At 38.7% G+C, this 13,817-nt stretch overlaps 1 pseudogene; it reads left to right on the top strand.

Annotated features, from left to right (window-relative positions):
- Positions 1-3,035: 3,035 nt before the first annotated feature.
- Positions 3,036-3,482, top strand: LOC122725954 (annotated as a pseudogene).
- The last annotated feature ends 10,335 nt before the right edge of the window (positions 3,483-13,817 follow it).

Below are 13,817 nucleotides of genomic sequence, written 5' to 3' on the forward strand. Positions count from 1 at the left end.
CTAGACTGCTAGATTTCTTTGCTTTTGTATATTGTGTACCTATTCTGTTCTACTGATCACTCTGTCTGGTTTTTAATCAGTACCATCTAGTTTTTTGTTGTTTTTTTGGTGAGGCACTGAGGGTTAAGTGACTTGCCTAGGGTCACACAGCTAGTAAGTGTCAAATGTCTGAGGCTGGATTTGAACTCAGGTCTTCCTGAATCCAGGGCTGGTGCTTTATCCACTGCACCACCTAGCTGCCCTCATATATTTTTGATGATTACTGCTTTTTGTAGTGTGTATTTATGTGTACATATATGCATATAATATATATGTATATACACATATATATTTATATACTTATATATCTGATGCTGTTTGCACCTCTCCCCACACACACACTGCCTTCCCTTACCCCCCCCCCATTTTTCCCCTTCAGATTCTTGACTTTTTATTCCTCTGGATTAATTTTATTGCTGTTTTTTGTCTAGTTTGACAAAGCAGCTGTTTGGTGATTTGGTACAGCCCTGAATAACTAAATTAATTTAGGTAGTACTGTCATTTTGGCTATAATGGTTCAACCTATCCATGACTAATTATTATTTCTCCAATTTATTTAATTCAATTTTTTATTTCTTTAAATAGTACAGCTGTATTTATACATTTTTTGTTTTTATTTTATTAGGTAGACCCCAAGTAGTTTATATATTCTGTAGTTAGTTATTGTAAGTAGAACTTCTCTTTCTATCTCTTCCTGCTGGGTTTCATAGGTTTCATATGGAAAAACACTGTTGATTTGTCTGGATTTATTTTATATGCTGCAACTTTGCTGAAGTGTGCTAAAGTTGCTAAATTGAAACTATATTCAATATATGAATTATGCTTTATTGTTGAGTTATTAATGGTATGGAATATAGCATATAATGTCCATTTTTATCTGTTTATGAATTTTACTTAATTTTTTCTTCCTTTTTTATTTTTAAAGAAAAGAATCACTTTCTGGAATAGGACATGAGGAGGAATACAGAGGGAAAAAATCTAAGTGATATAAGGACAAAAAATAAGTTATAGCAATATTCTTTGTAGTAGAAAAATTGAAACAAATTATGGTAAATAAATATAATCTAATATTATTGTACCATAAGGGATGAAGAATATGAAAAAGTCAGAGAAACCTAGGAAGGCTTCTAAGAGCTGACTCACAGTGAAGAAAACAAAACCAAGAGAGCCACATACACAGTGATTACTACAATGATGTAAATGAGACATTCATAAAAGACAACAGAATTCAATTCAAACACAATGCCCAGTGGTGATTCTGGACGTCTTCTGATGTTAAAACTTACTTCTTATAATGAAGAAATGGCAACTGTAACAATAGAAAGTCACAAGTGCTATCACCTGTACTTGAGAGATATGTAATCTTAAATGGATTTGGGGTAAAGGAAGGACCACCAAATGAGAGCCCAGTCCTTAGGAGTATCCATAATTTTCTCTGCCTGGTAGCAATCTCCATGGAAACTTGGGGAGTTTGTTTCTGGAAATGTGTGGTGATGTGCAATGGAAGAGATGCTTTCTTCTGAGATCCTTATGGGCTCCGTGTTGTTATTGGCAATTAGATGACTCAGTAGATAGAGCGCTGGGCCTGAAGTCAGGAAGACCTGAATTAAAATTTGGCCTCAGACACTTACTAACTGTCTGACTAACTGTGTGGGCAAGTCACTTAACCTCTATTTGCCTTAATCCACTGGAGCAGGAAATGGCAAATCACTCCAGTATCCTTGCCTAGAAAAGACAGTGTGGTCCACAGAGTCACAAAGAGTTGGGCATGGAAATGCTGATTAAGTTCTTAATACCTTTAGGGGAACGTCATAATTCTTCTGGGCTTACCCGACCTGATCTTGTTTGCTCTCCTTTCAGACAGTCAGTTTGTCCTATTCTTGGGTGGATTCAGAATTTATTAGGATTGCCCTTGAAATGCCAGATATCCATCAGAAAAGTTTGATTATGTCCTCCCAAGTGTCAAATAAGACTGCTGTTGTCCCATCACAATATTTAGTGGTGAGTTCTATTTGTTACTGTCATTCCCATTCCTTTTTCATTTAGATCATCATAAAGTTGTATTTCAAATATCTAAAAAAGAAAAGAAAATTTTGGTGTACTTTTTATTAAAAAAAGACACCTGGAGGGGCAGCTAGGTGGCACAGTGGGTGCAGCACCAGCCCTGGAGTCAGGATGAACAGAGTTCAAATCCGGCCTCAGACACTTAACACTTACTAGCTGTGTGACCCTGGGCAAGTCACTTAACCCCAATTGCCTCACCAAAAAAAAAGAAAAAGAAAAAAGACACCTGGAGATGTTGTCTAGTTCCCCAGTTGGATTTCCTATGTGTTTTAGATTTCCCTATAGAAAAATTTGAGGGCTCTTTATTGTGTACAAGGCACACAGAGCAAATTTATATCATTAAACATGGTCAATGAAGTGGGCCCAGACTACAGTATAAATGATATGCAAGGTTTGGTTTTTTTAGCATGTGATGATTATGTTTCATAATAATACAATACAATACAACACAACACAACACACATTTATTAAGCAACTGTGTGCCAAGCAGGGTGTATAGTGTATTCAGGAGGACTAGGAACTCTGGTGTGAAGGCTTGTCAAGCCCTTTTCAAGGCTACTCATTTTCCACCTAATTCACCCAACTCTCACCTGTAGCTCCAAGAAGCTATAGCATGGGACCACACCCCAGACTCCTGTAAACTGTCTTAGCAGATAGGCTAAACCAAGTTGAGAGTAACCAAAAGGCCCCAAACCCATTAGTGAGTTAGGGGGATGTCTATCCCAACCATGTGAGAATGGGTGGTCGAGAATGATTCCAATGGTCATAAAGGCAGCTTAGACCTTGGTCAGGCATCAAAGACACCAAGGCTTTCATCCTAAGCCATGATAAATGGTCAAAGGATATGAACAGGCAGTTTTCCAATGAAGAAATTTAAAAATTTATAGTCATATGAAAAAATGCTCTAAATCATAATGCACCTTTCCCCCAAGATGGCGCCGAAGGTGAAGAAGGAAGCAGTTGTTCCCCCCAAGACGGAAGCCAAGTCCAAGGCCTTGCAGGCCAAGAAGACAGTATTGAAGAAGATCCGAACATCCCCCACCTTCCAGTGACCCAAGACTCTAAGACTTTGGAGGCAGCCCAAGTACCCTGGGAAAAGTGCCCCCAGGAGAAACAAGCTTGACCACTGTGCCATCATTAAGTTTCCCTTGACCAAGGAGTCTGCTATGAAGAAGACAGAGGACAACAACACCCTTGTCTTTGTTGTGGATGTCAAGGTGAACAAGCATCAGATTAAGCAAGCTGTAAAGAAGCTTTAGGACATCAGTGTGGCCAAGGTCAACACACTAATCAGGCCTGATGGAGAGAAGAAGGCCTGTGTCTGACTGGCTCCAGACTAGGATGCTTTGGACGTTGCCAACAAAATTGGAATCATCTAAACTATGTCCAGGGCAGCTAGGTGGTGCAGTAGATAAAGCACCATCCCTGAATTCAGAAGGACCTCAGTTCAAATGTGACCTCAGACACTTGACACTTACTAGCCGTGTGACCCTGAGCAACTCACTTAACCCTCATTGCTCCTCAAAAAAATAAATAAATAAATGAGCTGTCCAGCATACTACTCCACAACAATAAAAAAAATTTCCAGTAAAAACAACAACAACAAATCATAATGCAGATTAAAACAACCTTGAGGTATCATTTTACACCTACCAGATTGGCTAAAATGATAGAAGGGGAAAGTTACAAAATTTCCTTTAAGTATCTCTAATAAAAGTCTGACATCCAAAATCTATAGGGATTTCCCTCTCTTCCACCCTGATGGCTCCCATTGGACACAAATAGGTGTGTGTGTGTGTGTGTGTGTGTGTGTGTAAAATTATTCTAGACATACTTTATCAGTTCTTTCTCTGGATGCAGATTGTGTCTTTCTTCATATATCCTGTAGTGTTTAAAAATTATATGTGGTCACCTTATTTCTGTCCCAAGTTTAGGGAAAATTAGCTGGGTTTTCTAATATATTGCTACTTATAAATTAGAAGCTTTAGCACCAGTTTTGGGCATTAAATTAGAGACTTTAGCACCAGTTTTGGGACATTATGCATTTATTAAAGTATATTCAATATTAGTAAAAAGAGAGAGCACTGGGGCAGCTAGGTGGTGCAGTGGATAGAGCACCGGCCCTGGAGTCAGGAGGACCTGGGTTCAAATCCGACCTCAGCCACTTAACACTTACTAGCTGTGTGACCCTGGGCAAGTCACTTAACCCCAATTGCCACACCAAAAAAAAAAAAAAGAGAGAGAGAGAGCACATGGCTCAGAAAGTTCAGAAGTTCTACATACCTAAAATAGAAGAGTGAGAGAGAGCAAGGTGCTGCTGCCTCCTCAGAGTCTCGGCCCAAGAGGAAGTGTCTGCACCTGTGTGAGTGGAAGCTTCCTGCAGGTCCTGGGAAGAGGCGGCCCTTACACATTGCTTCAAGCTAATTGGCTAGCATCATTCAAATCTATTGGTTTACTGGACTGAGGGTAGCCCCTGAGCAGAATGTGCTGAGATCAGAGTTCATAGAACATACCCTCTGAGGGCCAAGCTTTCAGGTAGGTGTGGTTTTAATTAAGTTAACTTTAAGTGAGTTAATCAGCAAAGTCAATCCAATCAATCTTAATATTATTCCCCTCGAGCCCATGGGGACCTCTGGGCGTTCCAAAACCCATTATTTTCTCACAATCCTGTATAGTTAATTTGGGTATTTATAATGGACAAAATAGCTTATTCAGTCATTCTTAAAACAATATTACTGTTACTGTATACAATGTTCTCTTGGTTCTGCTCATTTCACTCTTCATTATTTTGTGCAAGTCTTTCCATGTTTTTTCTAAAATCATTGAGCTCATCATTTCTTATTGCATATTAGTATTCCATCACAATCATAAACCACAACTCATTTGGCCATTCCCCAATTGTTGAGTATCCCTACAATGTCCAGTTCTTTGCCACCACAAAGAGTATCTACTATTAACATTTTAGAACATATAGGTTCTTTTCCCTTTTCCCTAATCATCTTTGGAAATAGACCAAGTAAATGGTATTGTTGGGCCAAAGGGTATATAGGTAGTTTAATAATTCTTTGGGCATAATTCCAGATTGCTCTCCAAGATGGTTGGATCATTTTACAATTCCACCAACAATGAATTAGTGTCCCATTTTTCTACATTCTTTCCAATATTTGTCACTAAAATATATAAAAAATTTTGTCAAATCGATAAGAATATTTGAGAAATAAGACCTTTATCTGATAAACTGTCTATAAAATTTTCCTCAACATTTTCTGCTTTCCTTCTAATATTGACTAAATTTGTTTTATTTGTACAAAAGCCTTTTAATTTAATGTAACTGAAAATATTCATTGTATACCTAGTTTTGCTCTCTTTCTCTTGTTTATTCATAAATTGTTCCATGAGTCTGATAAGTAATGTGTTCCATGTTCTTCTATTTCTCTTGTAAATTCTCTATTTATATCTAGATCATATATCCATTTTGACCTTATCTTGGTAAATGATGTGAGATATTGGTCCATGTCCAGTTTCTGCCCTACCGATTTCTAGTTTTCCCAACAATTTCTACCAAATAATGAATTCTTACCCCCAAATCTTAAGTTTTTACACTTGTCAAATAAAGGTTCTTATGTTTATTTGCTGCTGTAAATGTATGTCTACTCTGTTCCATGGATCTACCTTTCTATTTCTTAGCCAGTACCAGAGTACCAGATAGTTGTGATAATTTCTGCCTTATAATATAGCTTAAGATCTGGTACTGCTAAATTTCCTTTCTTTACACTTGTTTTCATTATTTCCCTTGATATTCTTGACTTTTTGTTTTTCCAAATGAATTTTGTTACTATTTATTCTATTCAGTAAAATATTTTTTTGGTAATTTAATTGGGATGGCATTAAATATATAAATTAGTTTTTGTAACATTGTCATTTTTCTTATATTAGTCCTGTCTACCCATGAACAATTAATATCTCTCCAGTTATGTAAATCTGATTTTATTTGTTTAAAAAGTATTTCTTTATAATTTTGTTTCTATAGTTCCTGGGTTTGTTTTGGAAGATGTAGAGGTATAAATTTTCCTCTAATCACTTCTTTTGCTGTATCCCATATATCTTGATATGTTGTCTCAATATTGTCATTCTCTTTGATGAAATTGTTAATTGTTTCTATGATCACCACCTGAAAGAGATCCTAGGAAGAAAACTTACAGGAATGTCAAAGCCAAGTTTCAGAATTCCCAGATTAAAGAGAAAATATTGCAAGCAACAAGAAAAAAAATTGTTAATACTTCAGAAAAACAATCAGGATTTCACAAGGCCTATCAGCTTCTACACTAAAAAACTGTAGAATTGGGACATTATATTTTGAAGTGCAAAGGAGCTGCACCCAAGAATAACTTATCCAGCAAAACTGAGTATAATCCTGAATGGGGAAAGAAATGGACATTTGATGAACTGAAAGACTTTCAGATATTTGTAACAAAAAGACCAGAACTCAATGGAAAATTCAATTAAAGAAAAGATCCAGAAGAAATATAAGGAAATCATTAAAGACTAATTATAAGGCATTAATTAAGGTCAAACTGTTACTTATAATGTATGAAAATGTTATTAATATTAGTAATTATTAGTTATTATTAGTAGTAATAGTATTAAAACTTGTCATTACTAAGGTAGTTTGAGAGAAAGGTGGGGGCTAAGTTCTACATAATGAAGTGATTCCAAAAAACAAAATTGGGTAGGAAAAGGTTAAAAGGAGAAATTATCTCATAAAAACAGGTTGTGAAAGGAAGAACTAATGCAGAGGAAGCAGGTGGGAGTGGGGGGCTGATAATACTGGAGCCTTACTCTCACCTGGGTTGAAAAGGAAAGAAGGTATACATCTGAAGAGGTTTAGAAGTCTTCTGAACTTCTAGAGAGATGAAAAAACTGGGGAATAGGGTGAGAGAGGGGCTTTTAGAAGGGTGGATAGACTAACATTAGGAAGGTGGAGTAAATAAATAAGAGAGGGGCTTTTAGAAGGGTGGATAGACTAACATTAGGAAGGTGGAGTAAATAAATAAGGGAGGGGCTTTTAGAAGGGTGGATAAAATAAGGAATAAGAGGGTAAGGGGAGAAGATAAGGTAACTGGGATATGGTAAAAAAAAAAAAAGAGGCTGAGAAGGAAAATAGTAAAATAAGATAGAGGGAAATTAATTATAGCTTTGAATGTGAATGGGATGAACTCATCCATAAAATGGAAAGAGCAGAATGGATTAAAAATCAGAATCCAACAATATGTTGTTTACAAGAAACACATTTTTTTAAGGGGGGGGGCAATGAGGGTTAAGTGACTTGCCCAGGGTCACACAGCTAGTAAGTGTCACATGTCTGAGGCTGGATTTGAACTCAGGTCCTCCTGAATCCAGGGCCGGTGCTTTATCCACTGCACCACCTAGATGCCCAGAAACACTTTTTTTTTTGCAGGGCAATGGGGGTTAAGTGACTTGCCCAGGGTCACACAGCTAGTAAGTGTCACGTGTCTGAGGCTGGATTTGAACTCAGGTCCTCCTGAATCCAGGGCCGGTGCTTTATCCACTGTGCCACCTAGCCGCCCCAACACATTTTAAAATGAAAAATACATACAGAGCTAAAATGGATGGTTGAAGAAAATTTATTCTGCTTCAGCTGATACAAAAAAGGTAGGAGTAGCAATTATGATCTCAGGAAAAATTATGACTAAAATAGATTTAATTAAAAGAGATAAACAGGGTAATTGCATTCTGATAAAAGGTACCATAGACAATGAAGTAATATCAATACTGATCCTATATGCACCAAATTTTAAAAGAAAAGTTAAATGAATTACAGGTAGAGATAGATAGTAGTACTATAACAGTAGGGGACTTTAATCTTCTCCTCTCAGAATTAGATAAATCTAACCAAAAAAATAAATAAGAAAGAAGTTAAAGAAATGAATAGAATTTTAGATAAACTAAATATGATAGATATCTGGAGAGAAGTGAATGGAAATAGAAAGGAATATACCTTTTCTAAACAGTTCATGGTACCTTTACAAAAACTGACCTTATATTAGTACATAAAAATTTTAGAGTTAAAAGCAGAAAAGCAGAAACATTAAGTGTCCTTTTCAGATCACAGTGCAATAAAAATTATATTTAAGGGGCAGCTAGGTGGCACAGTGGATAGAGCACCAACCCTGGGGTCAGGAGTACCCGAGTTCAAATCCGGTCTTAGACACTTGACACTTGCTAGCTGTGTGACCCTGGGCAAGTCACTTGGCCCAAATTGCCTCACTAAAAAAAAAATTATATTTAATAAGAGACAAAGGAAACATATTAAAAACTAATTGGGGGCATCGAGGTAGCACAGAGGATAGAGCACTGGCCCTGGAGTCAGGAGAACCTGAGTTCAAATCTGGCCTCAGACACTTGATACTTACTAGCTGTGTGACCCTGGGCAAGTCACTTAACCCCAATTGCCGCACCAAAAAAATTAAAACATTAAAAAAAATGTTTATTAAAAAAACTAATTGGAGATTAAACAACCCAATTTTAAAGAATAAGTAGACTAAAGAACCAATAACCATTTATTAAAGGGACCATACCCCTTCAATAAATGGGACCTCAGATCTTACTTGTGATCTTAGATGCCCCTGTCTCCAGGGTCCTAGTTTTATAGTGCTTCAAACCCAGAGACACTGAAGAGACAAAGTAAAATACAGGATCTCATTGGTTGATAGACTCTGCTTGAAATGATGCACATGAGTGGTCATGAGATGGGGCCCTTCTCATGTTGGGTAAGAGAGTTCAGTCTGGAGGTACAAAAATAAGTTGGTAAAGTTCCATATCACAAGACATGTCACCCATGCTGAGTTTGGTCACAGTAATTAAGCAAAAGAGGGTCTCCTAGTTAACATTCTTATGGTTAGGCAAGACAACCTCGGAACTTTTACCACAGTGAACTTATTGCTTGTAATTTAAAGTTTGGGGCCTATTATTAAAAAAAGAACCTATCTTATCTAATTATTCCTAGATAGGATATATGTAAAACATGTATTAATATATGTAATTCCTGTATTAATATTGACTGGACCTGACTAAATGTATATTACTAGATAAGCATATCACTATAATCACTATCCCTGTGTAATCCCACTAAACTGATTAATATTGATTAGAGTAAAACAGAAGTATAATAAACCATTCTTCTCACATTACTACCTTAAAAAATGACAAATATAAAGAGATATGTGGGAACTTGAATGAAGTTGTAAAGGAGCCCCACATAAAGACTTTGCAGCTGCATATACACATGAAAGGATGGGAAAGGTGGTGCAGTGGATAGAGCACTGGCCCTGGATTCAGGAGGACCTTAGTTCAAATCCGGCCTCAGACATTTGACATTTATTACTGGCTGTGTGACTCTGGGCAAGTCACTTAACCCCAATTGCCTCACCAAAAAAAAAAAAAGGAATATAATAACCTTGCTGCTCCCCCACCCCATAACTTAGTTTTTATGTTAACTTAGATTCATTTTGTAGCAGGAACAAAGTCTTTGGGGTTCCCCAAGAAACTGACTCAGACCTTCTTATCTCCATGATGTTTCTGTGGCAAAGCTCCCCTGAAATGAATTTGGGAGCCCAGGATGAAATGGAAAACTATATTGATTTGCTAACCTTAAGCTTTATAATAGTGTCTGGAAGAGACCCAAGCCTCTGGTGACTAAGGAGTTAAGTGCAAAGGAAGACAAGTCTGTTTATCTAGAAATGACCCTACTCTGTTTTTGTTCTTGTTTCGTTTGTCCTTTGGTCTCTAAGAAGACCATGACATCAGGGTAATGTCATGACTTGCAGTGAACTGGATTTAAATGAGGTAGGACTGTGCAAGGTCACCAACCTTACTCTCCTCCAGAGCCATCTGGGTCCAGTGGCAAGATATAGATCAGGACAACTGTAGATGGCCTTGGATGCTTGAGGCAATTGAGGTTAAGTGACTTGCCTAGGGTCACACAGCTAGTAAGTATCTGAGGTGAGATTTGAACTCAGAACCTTTCACCTTCAGGGCCAGTGCTCTATCCACTGTGCCACCTAGCTGCCTCTTCTAAAGAAGTCAGTGCTTGGGACAAAGAAGTCTCCTGCTAGAAAAGCAAGGCCTTCTAGCAAAAACTCTGAAGCAAAGTAGAAGAGTAGCATCTTGCAGAGATAATGGGTCTAGTGAAGTAACATCCAGTGAATATTCCCTCCCCATACAGACTGGCAGAAGCAGTGCAGTAATATCACTGGAGACATCAGCAGACTCTGGGCATAAGTTGCCACTCTACATGTGTGCCCTGGCCATATGTGTTCCAAGTATGTGCCCTGGCGACTGCTTGGGTAGAGTGGCACATTAGCCTGGTATGCTCTGGCATATGTGTTCTCTGTGGGTTCCCACCCACATGTGCCTTGCCATGTGTGTTTTCTATATGCATTCTTCCACAAATGTTCTCCATGCATGTGTCTCTCTGTGTTTGTCTTGATCACACATGTTTGCCATGTGTGTCCCTCTACACATTTGCCCTGGCCTCAGGTATTCCTTTATTTGTGTATATCTCTTTGTGTCCTCCTTCAGTGTGTCTACTCTTCCAGACAACAATGTAGATATTTATGAGAATGTATACCCATGGGTTTTGGAGAGAAATGTTTTTTATTCCTTTTTAAAAAAATTTTTTTTTAATTCATTAAATGCCTTTCTTTCAAACTAATTGTATCACCTGGCTAATAAATAAAGATAAATATGTCAGTGGGGGCTCAAGATCTAAAGCTCTGAATGCTTTTTGCCTCCCTAGATTCTTTTCTATCATACCAAGAGTTCACCTTCTAGGTAACAATCAACATACCAATAATGGATTTTTGGAGTACATTTGGTTACATGTGAATGTGCAGGCTGTTTGAAGACTAGTACCGCCCCCTGTTAACAGACATAATCAAGCTGCTCAGAAAGCAGAACCTTCTCTGTGTACTCAAGCACACTCACCCTGTTCTCATAACAGCTCCTCCCCCTTGTTTAAAGTTGCATCTCTACAGCCCAACTTAGACCAGAGGAATTGCTGCAGGCAAGGACATGGCCTCTTAACAGTCTCATCCAGTTCCTTAGTCTGGTTCTTAGTCTGAAAGGTCAAGTGGTACAACATTCTTTTCTGTATGCAGGGACCTTACCCATCAGGTCCAAATACTTAGAAACTCCCAGGATGAGAGTTTTTCATGATCCCCAGAGAAACAACCCAAGCCAAGGAAAGCCAGGTGATTGTTACCAGGGGCAGCACCTCTGAAAGACCACTCCTTTTATCTCTCTTCCCTGGGATTGGAAGGGGAGAAGGAAAAGGGGAGGAAGAAGTTTTACCTTATCTGCAAAATAAAAGCCTCCCTGAGGAGTCTATAAATCTATCTGGGAAGCTGGAACAAACCCATGAGTTAGGTCAAGATTTTCCAGCAGTGACCACATCTATAGCATTACACAGTTGACTGAAAGGTAGAAAGAATCCAGAGGACCATGACGGATGTCATGACTTGCAATGAATTGGATTTAAGAGAGGAAGGGTTGTGCAGTCACTAGCCTCACTCTCTGAGCTATCTGAGTGCAGTGGCAAGATATTTATCAGGATAACTGGAGATGGTCTCAGATGTGTTAAGACAGTTGGAGTTAGGTGACTTGCCCAGGGTCACACAGCTAATAAGTGTTTGAGGGTGAGATTTGAACTCAGGTTCTCCCAAATTCAGGGCTAGTGCTCTATCCACTGCTCCACCTACCTGGCCCTAATATCAAATAAAGTATAACACAAGGAAATAGTTTACCTCTGTTAGGATTGGTCAGCCTGGAGTGCAAGTGGAAGAAGGATTCCCTGCTGACAGTGAGATCCCCCCAGATTCTGTTCATGATATTTTGCTGATGGCACCAAGACTCTTGAGGGAGATCCAGGATCTTTCTAAGAATCGTGAGAGAGGGAAGGCATCCAAGGGTTCTGCAAGTCCTCTTGTGATACTCCACTGTGCTACGGAGGGGACATCCTGGGATGGTGAAGAACCTGACAGCAAAGCACCAATACAGGGAGATTCTAGTATCCTGGAAGGGATTTGGGTAGGGACCTGACAATTGCAAACAGACAACCTTAGCTCAGAGGGGTTTGACCCCTACCTAAGCAACAAACATTTTCAATTATTCTGGACCTCAGTTTCTCCATCTGTAAAATGAAGAGCTGACCCCTAAAGTCCCTTCCAGCTCTAAGTCTGATAAGTCAAGAAAGGGTTGCAATTTACATTGTAGAGGAAGTATTCGACTTTTAAGTACTATGAATAATAACGAACAGCATTTATATAGCTCTTAACGATATGCCCCACCCGGTGCTAAGCACTTTTAAAAATATCTCATTTAGGGACAGCTAGATGGCGGGGATAAAGTGCTGGCCCTGGATTCAGGAGTACCTGAGTTCGGATCCGGCCTCAGACACTTAACACTTACTAGCTGTGTGACCCTGGGCAAGTCACTTAGCTCCAATTGCCTCACCAAAAAAAAAAAAAATCTCATTTAATCCTCACCCAGGGAGGTAAGTGCTACTATTATCCCCACTTTGCAGTTAAGGAAACTGAGGCAAATAGAGGTTTGATAACTTTGCTCTAAGTCACCAGGCTAGAGTTGGAGGATGGATTTGAAATTGGGTCTTTCTGATTCCAGGCCCAGTGCTCTATCTACTGTGCTTCCTAGCTAAAATAAGCTAAGCAAGGTTAAGCAAACTTAAACTAAGCTAAGAGTTTTCACATCCACAGGCCTATTTACTAGGTAGGCAACAACAACAAACATTTATTAAGTGCTTACTATGTACCAGACAATGTGTTAAGCATTGAAGATACAGAGAAAGTAAATGAAAGACAATTAGGTCACCTGTACAGTCTGAGAGGCAGCCATGGGTAGTGGATAGAGAGCTGCCTCAAAGATAGGAAGACCTGGGTACAAGTGCTGCTCCTCACATATATTGCCTGTGTGATCCTGGACATGTCACTTAACTTTTTCAATGTCCTAGGCAACTTTCTAAGACTAAGTTGCTAACCTGCATTGGGAGTGGGAGTTTCCTTGTCCTGTAACTCACTTTATTAATAAAATCCCAAGTCCAGTCCGTATTTTGCACAGACTCATTTATTTGCTCAGGGCAAATTATAGTCCACACACATAAACCTGTTTTCTAAATTAAATAACAATTTCACATACACACATCTTATCGTTCAGGTACAGCTACACATAGGCCTACTTTCACAGGTTTTTGAGATGTGGGACTAAATTAGGATAAGTGAAGAGGTAACAGATCTTTTTAATTTAATTTAATTTTTTTATTTTTTGCGGGGCAATGGGGTTAAGTGACTTGCCCAGGGTCACACAGCTAGTACGTGTCAAGTGTCTGAGGCCAGATTTGAACTCAGGTACTCCTGAATCCAGGGCCAGTGTTCTATCTACTGCGCCACCTAGCTGCCCGAGGTAACAGATCTTAGCCAGATGGGATCCCACAGAAAGCCTTTAACCAAGGGGTGGCCTTGTCTGGGAGACCCATTCTCTGAGTTAGGGAGATGTGCCCTGGTGCTACAAGGTACTGGGTGGTAATAAACAACAGAACCAAAGGAACAGTATGCTTGATTATTGCAACTATGTAAATGAAGATAACTTTTAAACGCAAAAAATAAAAAATAAAATGCAGA

Source organism: Dromiciops gliroides, chromosome 4, assembly GCF_019393635.1.
Source record: "Dromiciops gliroides isolate mDroGli1 chromosome 4, mDroGli1.pri, whole genome shotgun sequence".
Lineage (NCBI taxonomy): Eukaryota > Metazoa > Chordata > Mammalia > Microbiotheria > Microbiotheriidae > Dromiciops > Dromiciops gliroides.